At 35.8% G+C, this 19,316-nt stretch overlaps 1 pseudogene; it reads left to right on the forward strand.

Annotated features, from left to right (window-relative positions):
* Nucleotides 1-731: 731 nt before the first annotated feature.
* Nucleotides 732-17,317, forward strand: LOC123383978 (annotated as a pseudogene).
* Nucleotides 17,318-19,316: the final 1,999 nt, after the last annotated feature.

The raw sequence follows: 19,316 nt of genomic DNA on the forward strand, positions 1-19,316 counted from the left end.
ACTGGTGGTGCTAGAGGTGGTGAGGCCTCGGGACTAAGGGCAGACTCTGACAGGGTTTCAGCAGTGAGGGCTGCTGGGGGGCACAGGTGGCAGTGAGGGGTACAGTGGGGCATATGGTGGTGGGATTTCTTTAGGTTCTCCTGACAGTATGGGCTTTTTAATTTCTGGCCAGTATTTGGAAGAAGTCGTGACGTGAGACATCATAACTTTACAGCTTTCTTCAATAGAGACTTTTAGCCAAGGTGGCCGGGATAGGACCTGGTCTTGCCAACAGTCAATGTAAGGAAACTGGTCAGAGTGGCCTGGGTCCCCTGCAATGACCCTGATCACTGGGCCAACTAGTTCCTTATCAAGTGAGCCCTCAGAGGGCCAGCCCACCCCAAATGACGGCCAGTCAATTTCACAGAATGTCCTGGGCTTTCTGGGAGTTAATTTCACACCATAATTTCCTGAATGTCCCTTTTTGAAATTCCTCATCATACACTCCAGGGGAGTCAGTTTACTCTGTTTTTCACCCATTTCCTTCCCCTAACAGACAACTTTGATACACATGAGGGGAAAAAAAGAGGAAGGAGGGGGTACTATTTTGGAGAGGACACACAGTTGCTTTGTCTGTTTCTGGCCACTCTCATCTCAGAGATGTTTCAGGCACCTCTTAGCATTGGTGGGTTCAGTTTCAATCCGTGACCTGGATCAGACTCTTAGGGAAGTCTGACGCTGCCTTAAGCCGTATGAGGTTGCCACGGAACCTCGGATCAGGACTTGTCAGGACTCCACTCTCGCTTTAGCCTTTGGTCAGGTGGGAACCTTTCTGTTGTCGGTCTCATTCAAACACATTCACAGGAGGACTCCAACCCATTGCCCTACATTCAGCGCCTTAGAGTTGTGGCTTTGTTCCTCTTCCCTTGTGGAACTACTAGGGCAACCTGGGGGGATGATCAGGCTCCCCTTCTGCCTCTTAGCGGCAGGTCTGCCAAAACCAACCTGGGTTCTTACCAGTCTGATGGGCAGCATTCCGTAAGCTGGTTCCTGGGCCTCATGGGTTCCTTTGTGCACACACAGGGCCTTTGCCCCTGTGCACTGGTATAGGCTAATCTCTTAAGCAACAAATGGTCCACTGGCACCAGGCGAGGTTGCTTCTCCTAGCACTCAGAGGTTCATACCCTGGGGGCAAAGGAGGTGGAAACATCATGGCAAGTTCCCAAATAACGTAGCAGGATTCTCTGTGACACTGAGGCTTACTTTCCAGGAAGCAAGTTTATTTGTGCTGCTCAGTTGGGCTCATACCTGAAGAACTGAGGCCCAAACGCCATGTGGCATAGTTTTTTTTTATACATTCTCTATTTCTTTGTCTCCAATGTACGGTAACACACAAACATGCAGTCTGATTAAGTGGTCTCATGTTACAAGGTCGTCACTCTGTGTACAGCCAGGTTGCCTTGAGGTTTTGTTTTGTTTTTTTCTCCTTAGGGAGAGGAACTTACCACATGGTAACTTACATTGATTGACTTTCAAATGATAAACCAATCTCACATTCCTAGAATAAACATTACTTATCCATGATCTATTATTTTTATATATCCCTGGATTTGGTTTGCTAAAATTTTGTTTTAAGGGGCGCCTGGGTGCCTTAGTCGGTGGAGCGTCCAACTTCAGCTCAGGTCATGATCTCGCGGTTTCTGAGATAGAGCTCCGCATAGGGCTTGCTGCTGTCAGCATGGAGCCCACTTCTGATCTTCTGTTCGCCTCTCTCTCTGTCCCTCCCCTGCTCTCTCAAAAATAAAACATTTAAAAAAATTTGAATATTTGCATCTATGTTCCTGAGAAATAGTGATTTGTGGTCTTTATTTGTAATATCTTTGTCTAGTTTTAGTATCACAGTAATGTTCTTTCTTTTAGAATAAATTACAAACTGTTCTCTCTTTTTCTGTTTTCTAGAAGAGTTTCTGAGTAATTGATGTTTCCTTCTAGATATTTGGAAGAATGCACCAGTGAAGCCACCTGGGCTTGGAGTGTTCTTTATCAGAACAGTTTTTAACTAAAAATTTAGTTTCTTTAATATGTAGGGTAATATCCAAGTTATTTATTTCTTTTTGAGTGAGCTTTGGTAGTTTGTGGCTTTCAAGAAATTCTGAGTTGTTAAATTATATTCAATTTATTGGTTCTCAATTCTGTGGAAACTCTATCAAAGTAGTTGGTTGGAGCAATCAAGGGATTTATCTCATTTATTTTCCATCTCTCAAGGATCATTTTCTTTTATTGCCTAATATCCAGTGTCTTAAAAACTTCATGTATTTTGTATGTCTTTTGTTTTTTCAGGCAGGAGAGAAAATTCAGTTCTTGTTTCTCCATTTTGATCAGAGACAGAGGAAGGGGCCCAACTATTTTAAAATTAAAATTTTAAATAGAATAAAAAGTTTCTTAGAAGTCAGTTTGTTGGGAGTCACTGTGCCAGCCCACATTCATGAACTTGAGTCCACTTCCATCTATTCTGAGGAGTTATGTACTTACTAAATTATATTCATATTAATAACACTTTCCCTAAATGAGATTAATTGGATTGGGCCTCTTGTCCTCATTTAACTAAGAAAATATGGAGAAGTCTATATTAACTCACTATTGGTAGTATCCCTCCTTTCCAAGACCAATCCTTTCTTAAAAGGAGAGGGAGTCTTTTCTTCAAGAGAGTACCAGAGATGATTTCGACATAAGAAACTCCTAGTCAGTTTTATTATTTGTAATTTAGGGCCTTATCCTGGATCAACAATGAAATTGTTGTTGGATAAAATCACAGTTCCAAAGAACAAGAAATAGCCATAATGTTGGCTGTGTTACTAACCAGAATAGCAATACATTATAACTACCAAAGGAATGTTTGCTTTATAGAAGCAAGAAATCCCTTATTTTCCTATTTGTTTGCTTATAATTGTTTATAGTTATGAAATATGGCAAAGCAGGTCAAATTCAATAAACCTTTTTAATAGTACACATATGCACTGTTTAAGCAAAAATCCTGACATCTGGGTAGAATATGAAGAAAACAAAAATATTTTTGCAGCCTTATATTTAAAACAGGTTGTACACTGAAAGACCAATTTTCTTTGTGAGCCACCAGTGCTCAGCTGCTCTGTTATACATAGTTTCTTTTAAAATTTAATCTTACTCCCTCCAAATGTTTTTATTTTAAATATATATACATATATGATACAATAATAAATGATACTACTTAAGTTTAAATCATTAGTTTTAAAATATAATTATTCCTATAAGCATAATTTAAGACAGTATTTTCACTCCACTAGTTTTATCCTCTTAAAAATATTAAGAATAACAAATAAGAGTATATAGGTAAAAATTATTGTGTGGTGACTATACTGTTGCTAGTGTCCCTACTTCCCAAGTATCACATCCTCTGTTGTAAGAAGTTTCTATTTATTTTAATTACTTAAACATTTCTAAGCCTTAGGTCTTAAAGTTAATTAAGTCTGAAGTCTTAGAGTTAATTAAGGGTTTTAGAATTACAATTTAAGCTGACATTAAAGAACAGTAAGTCTACTTGCTCTCAAATGCTTATCCCTAAAATTTTACTCAGATAATACAAATAAGGTAATTGTGGAGTCAGGTAATTTTTAGCATTGCTTGAACTCTATAAAAACAATGTTTAAGATGTTCATTATTTTAACTCAACATGGTTTTATATACATATTTACATCTTTGCAATCTTAAAATCTCACTGTAATTAGTGATTACTTATCTGATCTATATGACAGATGCAAGTTGTTGCCAATAAATTAGGCTCCTGTCAGAAAATAAATTAGATGGGGCGCCTGGGTGGCGCAGTCGATTAAGCGTCCGACTTCAGCCAGGTCACGATCTCGTGGTCAGTGAGTTCGAGCCCCGCGTCAGGCTCTGGGCTGATGGCTCAGAGCCTGGAGCCTGTTTCCGATTCTGTGTCTCCCTCTCTCTCTGCCCCTCGCCCGTTCATGCTCTGTCTCTCTCCGTCCCAAAAATAAATAAACGTTGAAAAAAAAAATTTAAAAAAAAATAAAAAAGAAAAAAAGAAAATAAATTAGAATCATAGATGAACTAAAATGTTGTTTGCATTTTATCCTGCACTGTAATAATATTTCATTTGTACATGTATTACCATAATTAGGAGTATTAAATAATGTAATTTTATATAAAGTATTTATAAAACATTTATCAATAATTAAAACATTTCTGTACTAATATTTTAAAAAATTTTCTTTGAGTAATGATAAAAACTCAATACAGAAATGTTTCGTCAGGCGCTTGGATGGCTTAGTCAGTTAAGCCTATGACTCTTGATTTCATCTCAAGTCATGATGGTTGGTGAGACTGAGCACCAGCCCTGCATTGGGCTCTGGGCTGCTAGTGCAGAGCCTGCTTGGGATTCTCTCTCCCTTTCTCTCTGTTCCGTCTTTGCTTGCACACACATGTGCTCTCTCTCTCTCTCAAAGTAAATAAATAAACTTAAAACAATGTTTATTAAGGATGACCTGATGACTGTTTATCTTTCATTTTTTTGGTCTTAGTCACCAGGATCCTTTTTTTAATTAAAATTTATTTTCTTTAATGTTTATTTATTTTTGAGAGAGAGAGAGAGAGAGAGAGAGAGAGAGAGAGAGACAGAGAGAGAGAGTGCATAATCAGGGGAGGGGTAAAGAGAGAGGGAGGCACAGAATCTGAAGCAGGCTCCAGGCTCTGAGCTGTCAGCACAGAGCCTAAAGCAGGGCTTGAACTCACAAACTGGGAGATCATAACCCCAGCCCAAGTCCAAAAGTCGCCCTAGCAGGATCCTTACCATTAAATATAATTCAGGGGTTTCCTTTTCAGAGATTTTTGTCCCTTTCTGGTAAGGGGAACATAATTATTTTTATGCTTTTAAAAAATTTTATTTATTTATTTCTAGGGGGAAGGGGCAGAGAAAGAGGGAGAGAAAGAGAACCACAAGCAGGCTCTGCACAGTCAGCATGGAGTCCAAGGCGAGGCTTGAACTCACAAATGGACCGTGAAATCACGACCTGAGCCAAAATCAATCATGACCTGAGCCTAAATTAAGTGTCTGACCCTTAACCGACTGAGCCATCCAGGCGCTGGAACATAATTATTTTTAGAACCAACCATGGAAAACTTTATTGCAACACAATTAATGTGTAGGTTATTATTTCTACTTAGGTTTCATTTTTTCAATCATCTATTTCTTTGCAAATATAGAGGTGAATCAAAAGGGCTTGGCATTTACTGGGGATTTTGAAATGGATTTGGACTAATTCAGGCATCTCTGAGATCTCTGTACTTGCATGGATTTTCTTAATTGTTACATTTCTCAAACTAACACTTATTTTTTGTAGATTTCTTATTGCCTTCTAAGATGTTATATTGGCAGTGTTCTTTTTGTTTTTGTTGTTGGCAATGTTCTGATGCACTTTCAATCTCATCCACAGTGACTTTTTAGCAATTGAACTTTTGCTCTTCACTAGGCTTTGAATTTTAGAACTTAGCCTTAAAAAGTATCAGTCAAAATGTTCCTATCTTATTTTAGGATATGAGATATCAGAATGTTCTAAAAATAACTAATAGTAGCAGACTTAGTAATTTGATACTGGCTTTCCAGAGTTTTGTATACATTTTTATATTTTGGTTCATACAGAGATAATTTAGGTTCTTTATTTGGAAGAGTAGTTTTAAAATTGATTTTGTTTATTTATTTAATCTTTTAATTATTTCAGGAAAAGTTATAAAGATTCTACAAAAACTTCCATATGAATTACCCTTCCTATAGATGCTGCAAATGTTAACATTTTAATCACACTTGCTTTGTTATTTTCTATGTAAATATGCATATAAGTATTAAAATTTTTGAAACACTTAAGAATAAGTTGCAGATCTATAATACTTTAAAGCACCATCAACACTTCAGTGTATATTCTTTATTAAGGGATACATTTTCTTATATCACCATTGCACAATTATCAAAATCAGGAAGTTAACACCAACACAATACTATTGTCTAATCCAAAAAAATCTCATTCACATTTCATTGTCTCACTAATATCCTTTAGGGCACACATGAGATTACTGGATCCAATCAAGGAACATATGTTGCATTTAACTTTCATGTCTTTTTAGTTTCCTTGAGTCTGCAACAGTTTCTAAATCATTCTTTTTCTTTTATTCCCTTGATATTTTTGAGTAGTGAAGTTCATTTATTTTGGTAAAACCTTCTTCACCTTAGTATTATCTGAAATTTTTCATCTTGATTAAATTCGAACTCTATAGTTTTGACAAGAATATCACAGAAGTGATGTTTTGTTCTTCTCAGTACATACTATCATGAGGCACATGACATTTTTTTTTCCTATTACTGGTGAACTTAACTTGGATCACTTGGTTAAGGTCATGTTTGTCAGGTTTCTCTTTGCTGTAGCTAAAATGCCTTCATGGGGATTTACTTTAAGACCTTGTCAATACCCCTTTTCTCATCAAACTTACATCCACTAGTTTTAGTATCTATTGATGATATTTGCCTAGAGCAATTATTAAGTGGTTGTTAGATGGTGATTTGCCTAATTCCAGTATTCCTTCTTTATTTACTACTTGGCCAACTACTGTAAGGAAGAACAGTCTTCTTTCCCTCTATTAGTATAAATTAATGGACTCATGGACTCATTTAATGGGATATAATCCATTATTATTATTGTTATTATTTATTTTTATACTGAAATTGTTCTTCCTCTTGCCAGTGTGAACCTTTGTGCCCTTTTGCCATGTCCCCATCATTCTCTGAGCACTGCTCTACAAAGCAATCAAACAGTATTTAAGAGGACTTCACACTTGAGACTTGTGTTGTCTTTTTGAGAATACATTGCCTCCATGTTCTAGGGCAGACCCTGACTTCAAGAAATTTTGTCACTATTTGATTTGAAGCTTCTCAGCTTTGTTATAGTCATATTAAAAGCGACCTTCAGTGGTCATATTGATAGATTAAAAATGGCCATAGAGTCTTTGCAGGCCCTTCCATCAAGCTTTGTGACTTGCTTTGACTAATAATATGTGGCAATTTCTAGTTTCACCTTCTTGAAAGTTTGCTCTGAGACCACCATGCAATAAAGTTAGTCTAGCCTATCGGAGGATGAAAGGCTACCCAAAGGAAAACCAAAGCTCCCAGTGAGAACAAGGACCAACGTCTGACATGCAAGTGAGGCCATCATGTATGTTCTAGCACACATGACCCTCCAACTGTATTGGCTGCATGAGTGAACTCAGGCAAAACCAGCAGAAACATTTGGCCAAACCACAGTATTGTAAAGAATAATAAACTTTAAAAACATCTTTTAAATATTGGGATTGTTTGTTACATAGCAATAGTTAATATACCATTGTAAATTCAAATGATCTCTAATAATTACATGTTCTTAATTATCTTAGACCTTTTCTCTATATGCATACATAGATAAAAAGTCCTCTTGAGTCCCCTTGGGGGGGACTTAACTGGAGATCTATTTGTTTTGAGTTAGATAACCCCATGGTAACACAAATGATGAACCCTGCAACTAATGACATTTTTCATGGAGTATTATTTTTACTTAAAAGAAAAACACAGGTTATTCAGACTTGGGAAATTGGCAGACATTTCTCTGAAAATGAATTATCACTTCAAGAAAAACATCTGAGGAGTGCCTGGCTGGATCATTCAGTAGAGCGACTCTTAATCTTGGGATTGTGAGTTTGAGCCCCATGTTGGGTGTAGGGATTACTTAAAAATAAAATCTTAAAAAAGAAAACAGAAAAAAAATATCTGATAGTATTTGTTGCCAATGATGAAATTTCAAGTAAAATTTTTGAATTTTAGAAAACTTGTATCTGTTACTAAGAGCTTCATAACTTAATAATCTTTTTTAAGTTTGGTGATGATATCAATTAAAATGATTCTTTTGTTTTATTTTATAATAAAATTTGTCAGCATTTGGAAGGTCTGCATAATTCAGTGAATACACATTGTCCAAATGACAAATGCATGATATTATAAAATCATTATGTGTCAAAAAGATCCACTTAAGCAAAGTAGAACAATAGATTTTAATGTAATGACATATAAGAAGTTAATCCATATGGTATCAGGTTCCACATACCAACTAACATTTTAAAAACTGCCAGTTACAGAGTTTTAGTGTCAAAGAATATTCACAATTGTCTGAAAAGTTATTAAAGAATTCTCTCCTTTCCAACTATTTATCCATATAAGTCTGGATTTTCTTCGTTACTTAAACCAAAATAACATATTACAATAGGCTGAACATAGAAGCAGGTATGAGAATATGGTTTATCTTCTATTAAATCCAACAATAAAGAGTTTTCCAAGAAAATAAAACAATGCTAGTCTTCTCCTTCAGTATATTTTTGTTCTAGGGTGCCCCGTGGCTCAGTTGGTTGAGGAACCAGCCACCTCTTGATTTTGGCTCAGGTCATGATCTCATAGTTCATGAGTTCAAGCCCCACAGCCAGCTCTGCACTGACAGACCAGAGCCAGCTTGGGATTCTCTCCCTTTCTCTCTGGCCCTCCCTGATTCATGGTCTCTCTCTCTCTCTCAAAAAGAAATAAACATTTCATATATATGCATATATATGTATATATGCATATATATTTGTATATGTATATACATTCTGGAAAATGTTAGTTCTTTTTCTAAAATATGCTATTTAGGGGCGCCTGGGTGGCACAGTCGGTTAAGCGTCCGACTTCAGCCAGGTCACGATCTCGCAGTCCGGGAGTTCGAGCCCCGCGTCGGGCTCTGGGCTGATGGCTCAGAGCCTGGAGCCTGTTTCCGATTCTGTGTCTCCCTCTCTCTCTGCCCCTCCCCCGTTCATGCTCTGTCTCTCTCTGTCCCAAAAATAAATAAACGTTGAAAAAAAATTAAAAAAAATGCTATTTAGGCTAATATGAAATTGTTTTATTAGTTTGTAAAATAATAAATATTTACAATTTTTCTTATTTTTTATTTACAATATATTAAAAAATCAGTGGATACAACTCCTATAAAAAAAGCTTTTTGGAATCCTCAATTCTTTTTAAAAGTATAAAGGAATCCTAAGACCAAAAGTTTGAGAATAGCTGCTCTCAGCAAATGGGGAGTTATATATCTAAAAGGTTTTCAGAGAATTTCGCTGACCATAAACACAAGGGCTTACAAGTAACTTACTAGATATGTAGGCAAACATATAGAGACTCCTGAGTGAAATATAATATTCTAGCCAAAAGACAGACACAAATGTGTCCAAGAACAATCTCAATCTTGGCAGGAAAAAGACAATATATGATCATGAATTCCTCACATATCTCTAGAATTCCTGAACCAAAACCTTAAGATTTTGGTAAACATCTATCTAGTTCCCCTGTCTGAGGGAACCTGATATTCCCTATATGCCAAATCATGTGCTCTTGCTCTGGAGGAAGTCACTGAAAGGACCCACACTACAGTCCCAAATTACCTTTCTAAGCTCTTACCTCAGATGGCAAGATGTCTCAAAAGTAATCATCCTTTAAAGTAGCTGAGTAATAGGCCTCCAAATATGCCAGTGCTCTAATCCCTGAAATCTATGAATATGTTATGGCAAAAGAGACTTTGCAGATATAATTAAGACATTAAGAGAGACATTACCCTGGATTATCTGGATGATAGAATCTATGAGCCTGTAAAAGTAGAGACTTCCTCTGGCTGCAGATGGAAGAGATGGGGCTGAAAGAAAAGTCAGAACAATTTGAAGTATGAGAAGGACCTGATGCATTGTTGCTAGTCTGAAGATGGAGGGGGCACACATGACAAGGGAAGGAGGCAGAATTTTTTTTAATTAATTGGGGTTAACTAATAACCTGAAAAAGGTTATTTCAGTCCTATAACCACACAAACTGACTTTGTTTAGCAACCTGAATGAATTCATAAGATTCAGCCTCAGAGCCTCTAGAATGGAACACAGCTAGCTGACACCTTGATTTCAGCCTATGAGACTCTTAAACAGAGGAACCAAGCCACCCAGTACCTGGACTTCTGACCTAAAGAATCGTAAGATAATAGATTGGTGTTGTTTTAAGATGCTAATTTGTAGTAATATGTTATTGTAGCAATAGAAAATGGATATAGTACCCATTGGACTTTGACATATGAGCATTCTGAAAATGAGCCCAGTTTTTCACAGCTCAGCAGCACCTTCCAGTTGAAGCTCAGAATCTAGAAGTTTGGGACAATAGAAAGGATCTCACCAGCATGCTTGTACTGTTCCTTAATCCCTTTAACTCTGGTGGGTCCTTTTGAGAAAAGCTGATCTTAATGGGTTCTCCAAGACTGTTATAAATACTTTTGATGATAGTTACGAGCTCATGTCAACATTTTATTATAATTTTGCAACAACTGAAAAGATCTCTAGCAAGCAGCTCAGAGATTTACTTCAGTAGTGATATTTATAGAAAAAACAAAACAACAAAGGATGGTTCAATAATCATGGATGTAACAGACAGAAAGGGAAGCAAGTATCTGGTTAAAGGTCAAATGACAGTCAATGGGAATGTACATATTCCAGATATAAACTGGATTATATTGCACTGAAGGTGCTGTCCAAGTCAAGTGTGGGACTGTTTTTTCTTCTGTAATGCTCTTTACTTCCCTCTTGACTGAATTAACTTCTATTCACATTTCTTAGGTCATATCATGTATTACTTCCTCACAGACACCTGTCATGACCTTTCTAATTCCTAGATCCCTCTTTGCACCCATAATGTACTTCATGCCTCCAAAACTCTCCTTAACACAGGCAATTTTACATTTGTGCCATCCATTATGCAAACAATGCCTCTTTCACTTACTGGACTTTAAACTCCCAATGGGCAGGAGCTATGACTATTCTTGTTTATTATTAGATCTTCAGTGCTCAGTAGTGCTGTCCACATAGGAAAGGCTTAGTACATAGATTTAAATGAATAAATGAATACTATACCATTTAAATGAGGTCATATATATGAATATCCTTAATAGAAATATTGAACTTTTATCTTTCACAGTGGTTCACCGTCACTTGTGAAGACCAGTAAGAGGTACAGTATGAATGTATGAGAGCAATTGCTTTAGTTCACTGTGTTAAAAAAGAAATTTTGGTCGGATTTAGATAAACTCTGATGAGAAATTGGACCATTTTGTAGTTAGAGAAAATTTGGCCTTTAACAAGTTTACTGAAATCAAATAGAAAATCAGAAGTGAGATTATATTCTTAGGTTTTTCATCTATTACTTTAATAAACAAAAAAAGCACCCTTAGGAAAAGAAAACTTTTTACATTGCCAAGTAGCGACTGCAAAATGCTAATAGGAATGGGAGTATATCTATAAACAGAAAATTTAGTTTTCTTGATTATAAATAGGATAATATACTGGGTGTTCTACAAAGCTCATATATGCAGGGAGGGTTTTGTCAAGTCTTTGTTTTAGTGGCTTTCTATTCAGGATATGAAATATTGAGCCCACCATGCCTTCTCCCATTCTTCTCCACACTCCATTCTGCTGGTCACCTACTTATTCTTTTAGTGAATAGCTGTAAAATATCATGGTGCTTAGAAAAATCTCTTTGTAAATGTTTTTCTTGCTTTCTTTAGCCAGGAGCCAAAAATATCATGTGTTTCTGTTTTGGGAGTGTAACAAAAAGAGCTTCTGAAAAATACGGATGGTGTAGCTGAGATAGGATGGCAGTATTTTTTAGAAGCACGTTTTTATAGAACCAGATGGTCTAGTATATTCTCAAACAAATATGTCACCTATAATTTGATGAATATCTTCCAAAGGAAAATAATTTTTTCAGTAGATAACAGATGGTATCAGTCAAAAGCATATCGAGGCACTTTAAGAAAAACTTGATGGCTCAAGTGATTTAACCAACAGGATTTTCTTCAATGTACCAAGCATGTTTTAGGGTCTAAAATTTGTCATCTGCAAATAATTCAGCCTCATTTCCAAACTTCACTCCATGGAGAATTGAATGCAACCTGTTTTATATGCTAACTATAAAAATGATGAAAATTCTAAAGTTGTTTTCTGGCTGTGTTTTTGAAGTATCCATTATATTATGCTAAAAAAAAAAGTACATATCTAAGTGTCTTAAAACTATAAACAATTTATACTCAAATATAAAAGATATTTTAATAGATCTGAACTACATTTTACCTATGGGGGTGTAAGGTTATGTTACTAGTGAACCTTTCGTTAGTGGTTTTCTTAAAGCTGTAGATATATGAACATAACAGAAAAAAAGTTCTGAAGCTATAGATATAAATTATTAAGGAATACTTAGAATATAAGTATAATAATGTAAGTCATTTATTTTGCTCTGGTTTTGGCACATGGTACTGTAACAGGACCACGGTTCAAAAACCCAACATAGTGGTATGTTGATAGTAAGATCTAATGACATATATAAACATGGGAGGTAGGAGGTACAGTGAAAATTGGAATATTGTCTTTTTTCATGCCTGATATCTATATATGTACTAAAGTGGGACCACATAATTTATCATTAACCTGTGATATGTTTTTGAGTAAAAGGGAAACTGCTTGTAGTTACTTAATCATTGTAAACATAAATTGGGACTGTCCAGGGAAAATTGGTCTGTCTATCTATATCTATCTATTTATCTATCTATCTATCTATCTATCTATCTATCTATCTATCTCTCCCAGGTATACACAATTAGTGCCATGATAAAAGAATCTACTGCTTTCTAATTGGCATGTTTTGGAAAGTGGTCACATCTTTGCCACTTTAGACCTGGTTAGGTGGGGCAAACACAATTATTTTATATTATCTAGAGTATCATTACTATTTCCAGATACTGTTCAACATTACAGGCAAAAGGCTTGTTTTTGAGACCATATGCAATTCTATTTCTTAACGTGGATCTCAAATAATTAAACATGTTTGTTCGTTTAAGTGTAATAAGATTGAGATTATGATTACACGTATGATATAATGGAGTATGGGAAGACAACAATTCCACTATAACAAATTTTAAAAAGAAGATAAATTGGAAAATTATGTTTACAAAATATTAGACTGTATATCAGTAAGGAGAATAGATGAACTGAAATTCCAGAGAGGGAAGAGACTTTTCCTAGATGAGTTCACAATTGCCAGTCATTTTCTTCTTTGGGGGCATTTGCTTACTTGGTACAGGTATATGGGCCTTAGTCTAAACAGAGGGTAATCATGCTGATGGGAAAACTGAGGATTTTTTTTAAAATTGAGATATAATTGACATATAACATTATGCTAAGTTTAAGGTGTATGATGTATTGATTTGATACATTTATATTGCAGTAAGATTACCATTGTAGTATTAGTTAAACATCTCTGTTGTGCCATATAATTATCATTTCTTCTAGTGGTAGGAACAAATTAAGATTTAGTCTTTTAGCAAGATTAATGTTTATACTACAGTTTTCTTACCTATAATCACTTTAATGTGTATTGGATACTAGTATATACTCTTAAACAACATCACTCCTCTTTTCGCATTTCCAGCCCCTGGTAACTACCATTCCACTGCTTTTTGATTTTGGTTCTTCTTTTTATTTTTTTCAAGTTTGATTCTTTTGGCAATTGTATAAGATAGTATGATTGATTGAATTCAGATTGGACTCAAAAGTATACTTCCTTTTTCCCATGAAACATAGATTAAGGACAAGGTCAAGACTTCTAAAACACAGGTAAAATTTCTTTCAGTTTCCTCATGTGTACAGACACAGCCCAGCTGGAACAAGGGGGCTTGGCATGGCCAGTCTCCACATCAAAATATTTAACACATCACTATATTTGATATGTATTTGAAATAGTGTTAAACAGGAAACTATAGAGTTAAGCTCAAAATCTAGAAAGGATAGAATAGAATCTCCTATAGTTTTTCAGGGCTAAACAAAGATCTGCCAGAGTCTACAGAAATAGTACAGAACATCCAGGCCCAAAAAACACTTTTGAAGTAATGGTATATACTGCATTTTACTAACACTGAAACCTAAGCCTGACTAAGTTAAATCCCTTTTTGGATTTAGGTAGCCAAATTTTCAACTTATCTGCCAAAGAGGGGAAAAGAATAACTATCCTTTGGGGGAAGTAATATCATCAGCAAGTGCTGCAAGTTACCCACCCCTCCCCCCACCCCTCCCCCCCACACACACACACAATGTCAAGCATACAATAAAAATTATGAGACTATAACAAAGTAGGATAGTATGACCAATAAGCAAGAGCAAAAATAGACAATAAAAGCAGATTCTCCCAGCTATTAACATATCAAATATTGCTAACAAAGACTTTAAAATAATTTTTTAAATACATTAAGAAATAGAGGAAAAGATGGACAAAAATGAATGAAAAAATGAAATATTTTTCATTTTTGACGTCTTTATTGAGGTATAATTGTGAGTGTACAATTAAATTAGTTTTTAGTAATTTTATAGCATTATACAACTATGACTACAGTCAAGTTTTAAAACATTTTCATTACCCCTCCACATTCCCTCAACTCCTTATAGTCCACCTCCTGCCCCACTCTGCTTTCCTCAAGACTGAGGATTTTAATATAAGATTATAAATTATAAAAATAATAAAATTGACATTTAGGAGCAAAAATATAATATCTGAAAATCAGAATAGTTTGGTGGCTGAACACCAAACTGAATATAGTGGAAGATAGTGTTAGGAACTTGAAGACACATTAATAGAAACTATTTAAACCAAAGAGAGAAAAAATAATGATAATAAATCAAAGTACAGGGGACACAAGGCACAGAGAAATTCTAGCATACATATGTTGGAATTTCAGAAGGAAAATTGAGAGAGAATCAGGAAATTGGGAATAAGCAATATTTGTAGAGATAACATCTGGGAATTTTCCAAAATTAAAAGAAAGTATCAACACAAAGGTACAAGAGACTTCAGTCGACTCTAATCATGTACAAAGAAGTCTATATCTAGGCACATGATATTAAATAGGTGAAAGCCAATATATAATAAAAAGCTTTAAATCAGCCAGAGGCAAAATAAACACACCTCATCTTTAAAGTAACAGCAATAAGGGTAATGGCTAACTTTTTTGTAGAAACTGTGTAATAAAATAGTCGAATGACATCTTTAAAGAGCCAAAAGGAAAATAATGACCAATACAGAATTTCATACACAGTAAAAATATTCTTGAAAATAAAGATGCTAGATGTTATACGCTATCTCAGATTGTATTCTAGGACAGAAGAACATTAGTGGAGAATATGGTGAAATATGAATAAAGTATGTAGTTTAATTAATAGTAGTGTTAGTATTTTACTTTTGAAGTGTGCCATGGTTATGTCACATGGTAACATTAAGGGGGATCTGGGTGAAGGCTATAAACAGTACTACCTCTGCAATTTTTATGTAAATATAAAATCATTCAAGATAAATTGTAAAAAAAAGTTAAGATAAAATAAAGAAGTTCTCAGATAAAATCTGAGAATATTTGTCACGAGGTGAAGCAGACTCTATGATATGCTAAAGGAAATTCTTCACAGTAAAAGTTAGTGATTCCAGATGGATGCATGAAATGGCAGGAAGAAATAAAGGGCAATGGAAAGTGTAAATGTAGGGGTAAATATGAAAAGATACTGGTGTTTAAAACAAGAGAAATAATATCTTTGTGGTTTAAAAAAATGGAAATATAAAGTACATGCCTATAAAGGCATAAATGTCAAGATGCATGTAAATGGAGTTAAGTTGTTGCCAGGTGATTTTATTGTTTGAAAGTGATGAAAGTACTAATGTTAGGATGATTGTGTGGAGGCAAAGATGAATATTGTAATTTGTAGGGAAACTTCTGAAAAGTAATAAAAATGTAAACAAACTAGCTAAAAGAAGAAATAAAAGGACATTTAAAAAATTGATTAATTCTAAAGGAGGCAGGAAAAAATGAAAAAAGGAACAAAGACCATATGGAGCAAAGAGAAATGACTGTTGAGATGTTGTTAAATGCAACTACATAAGTTATTACATATAAATGGATTAGGCGCTAGAAAGCAAATGGATTAAAAACCAAATCTGAGTATGTGCTCTGTAAAGAGATCCATTTTAAATATAGATATAGATTGAAAAGAAAAGGATAAGAGTCAAAAGAAAAGAAAAGGGTAAGAGAAGCAGCCTGGGTCTTCCAGAGGCCCCACAGTTCACCCCAAGGCACCTCACATGCCAGGCAAGGGGAGAGGAGCCCAGCGGTAGTTGATGCTATAAGCCCAGGAGGTGGCCAGGCCATGGGCAGATGTAGCCAGAGCTGGCACTGGTCATGATGCTGTCCCCTCCACTGTCACAGCCATAGCCAGCCCCAGCAACCCCAATGGCCTCAGTGGCCATGCTGGACCTGGGCAGCCAGCAGGAGCACTGGGAGATGTCCCAGAAGTGGCTCATCTTCCAGGGCACAACCAAGCTGCTGCTGGATACCTTCCAATACCAGAGCCTGGTGAAGCACACAGGGGACTGCTACTGTGGAGCTTTGAAGTTTGGGCCTCAGCAACTTGCACATCTTTGACTGCAATGGCAGCATTTGCAAGAAGAAGAATAAACACTTCTTTGTTCTGGCTTCTTGCTTCAGGCTCAAGAAGGGCCCTAACCAAATGCACATTCAACAGGCACAAAGCACAACACGCCTTCTGTAAGAGAAGTGGTATTCAGAGCTTTTACACTCCCTGTTCAAATCCCGGAGGCTCCAGAATTGCCCCCACACTGCCTGGATTGAGGGCACTGCCAGGGATGTGGTCGTTGAGAAATCCAATGACATCTATTGGGAGAAAGCCATAATAGAGCATAAGACCATCAAGAACATGTCTAAAGGGTGAGCTCCTGCTTCTTCCTTCCTGAAAAGGAGGAATGATTGGGAAAAATAGCTTTGCTGTCCATGGTGCTCATGAATATGGCTGACCCAGGTTGCTGGTTCTGTTGGCTCGTGGCCATCTTGATCTCTGCAGACTGCTCTACCAGTCTCTCTAGGCAGCACTTTGTGCTGCCCAAACTTTGATGTTGGCTGGTTGACATCCTCCTTTCTCTTCCCAACTTTCGTATGATTTTTTACAAAATATTTTTAGCATTAAAACAAAACAAAGGGATGTAAGAAGATAGATCATATGGACAAAGAAATTTAAGGTGGCTATAATAATGTAAGGCACAGAAGACTTTTCTGTAAGAAATATTGAAAGATATAAAAAGATAATAATGAAAAAAGGTCAATTAAAAAAGAAGTCCAAATAATCTTAAACCTGTATGTATTTAATGACATAGCTTTAAAATACATATAAAAATGGACAAAATTAATCGTGATTGTGAATTTGTCTATTTCTCATTTTAATCTTGTCAGTTATATTCTAGATCTTGGTCTTGGCAGTGATTGAATTTAACATTTGTGTACTGTATATGTTATACCTTCATAAAAACATTTATTAAATAAGTTAATAAAAATGTATTATAGGCCAATTATCCAGGTAAAAATTTAATATAGTATATTTCTTTATTATTTTGCCAAATCCTTGAGACTGAATAATGAATAATCCTATATTAAAGTTTGCTAGCATGTTTAAATGATGTTTAATAGAAAGAAAAGGTCCTAAAACTCATTGTAGTAATAAAGATATTGTGACACCCAGTGTTTATAAATGTTCCATTGTTCTAAAAACATAATTAGACATATGAGTTAAACTGTGTTTTAAAATATTACTTAGCAAATACATGATCTTGTTTATTTTTAAATTAAAAAAAATTAAATTTTATTTTTTGATTAATTTTTTAAAGCATTCTTTTTTTTAATGTTTTTAAATTTATTTTGAGAGAGAGAGAGAGAGAGAGAGAGAGAGAGCGAGCACAAGATGCAGAGGGGCAGAGAGAGAGGAAAAGAGACAGAGAATCCCAGATAGACTCCACACCACCAGCACAGAGCCCAACACAGGGCTCGTCCTCACCAACCGTGATATCATGACCTGAGCTGAAGTCAAGAGTGGGGACTTAACCGGCTGAGCCACCTAGGTGCCCCTTAATTTTTTTATTGTAGAGAGAGGGAGAGCGAGAGAAAGTACACGTGCATGCACTTTTGAGTGGGTGAAGGGCAGAGAGAGAGAGAGAGAGGAAGAGAATCTTAAGCAGGCTCCACACTCAATGCAGAGCCCTAGCAGGGGTTGATCCCACTATCCTGGGATCATGACCCAAGCTGAAATCTAGAGTTTGTCACTCAACCAAATGAGCCACCCAGGCGTCCCTATTTCCCATAAATTTTTATGCTTACTTCTTCCTAAGGATCAGTGGGCTTTAAGATTTGTGCTAGAAGTTTGAACTCTTACTCAAAGTATCTGAAACTCCTATGATATTAGATGATCTGTTAGGTTATTATCTCACTCTCCACCAAGTATGTCATGGAAAATTGCTCCTCAAGAGAAATAAAGGCATTAAGAGTTGGTATGTTTCCTTCTCATTTGAAGAGACAGATGTTGAGATTTTGTTAATCCTGAAAGCCATGTATTAGGAAGGGTTCCTTAGTTTTTAGCCTAACATGGCCCCTACTGATTCTTCACACTTCTTATGATTTGCAAATCAGTGGCTTTGGTCTGACATGCTAGAAAGCTTGATGTTCTAGGTCTGTCATCTTCTCTGAAATGCTGATACATACTCTTGACATCTACTTCCTTTTTATTCTTTTGTCTCTAGAGGGCTATCACTGTAGTCTCACTAGAATTAATCACTCTCTATGGCCCTGGTTTGATAAGATTTAATGAGCTCTCTTGGATTCTCCAGAGAAATAAAGTTCTGTATGTTTCATATGTTCTATATGTTTTTCTTTTTGTCAGAACTCTGGACCACAAACTTTCCATAGTCTTTCTAGGGTTTACAGGGGATAACCTACTCTTATTTTCCGGAAGTCTTCTGGGTTTGGTATTCGATTGGTTTGGCATCCACTGCAGGATAGTTTTCATGCACTAGAGGAATATGTGTGTATTGAGAGTAAGGACTAAGCTTCAGCTTCCTATTGCTCTCAAGGACAAACCTACAAATCTGAATTACAGGATCAAAGGGAAACCTAGCTTATTGATTATAACAAGAAAATCTTGGGCATTTAAGAGGGCTCAGAAAAAATTCATAAGCCTATTTTCTTTTTTAAAATATTACTTAATATAATATCTTAAATCAATTTGTATTTTCCTGTTCATAGTTCTAAGTATGATCATTCCTTCAGTAGTCAAAGATTTCCACATTG

Source organism: Felis catus, chromosome A2, assembly GCF_018350175.1.
Source record: "Felis catus isolate Fca126 chromosome A2, F.catus_Fca126_mat1.0, whole genome shotgun sequence".
NCBI classification, from domain to species: domain Eukaryota; kingdom Metazoa; phylum Chordata; class Mammalia; order Carnivora; family Felidae; genus Felis; species Felis catus.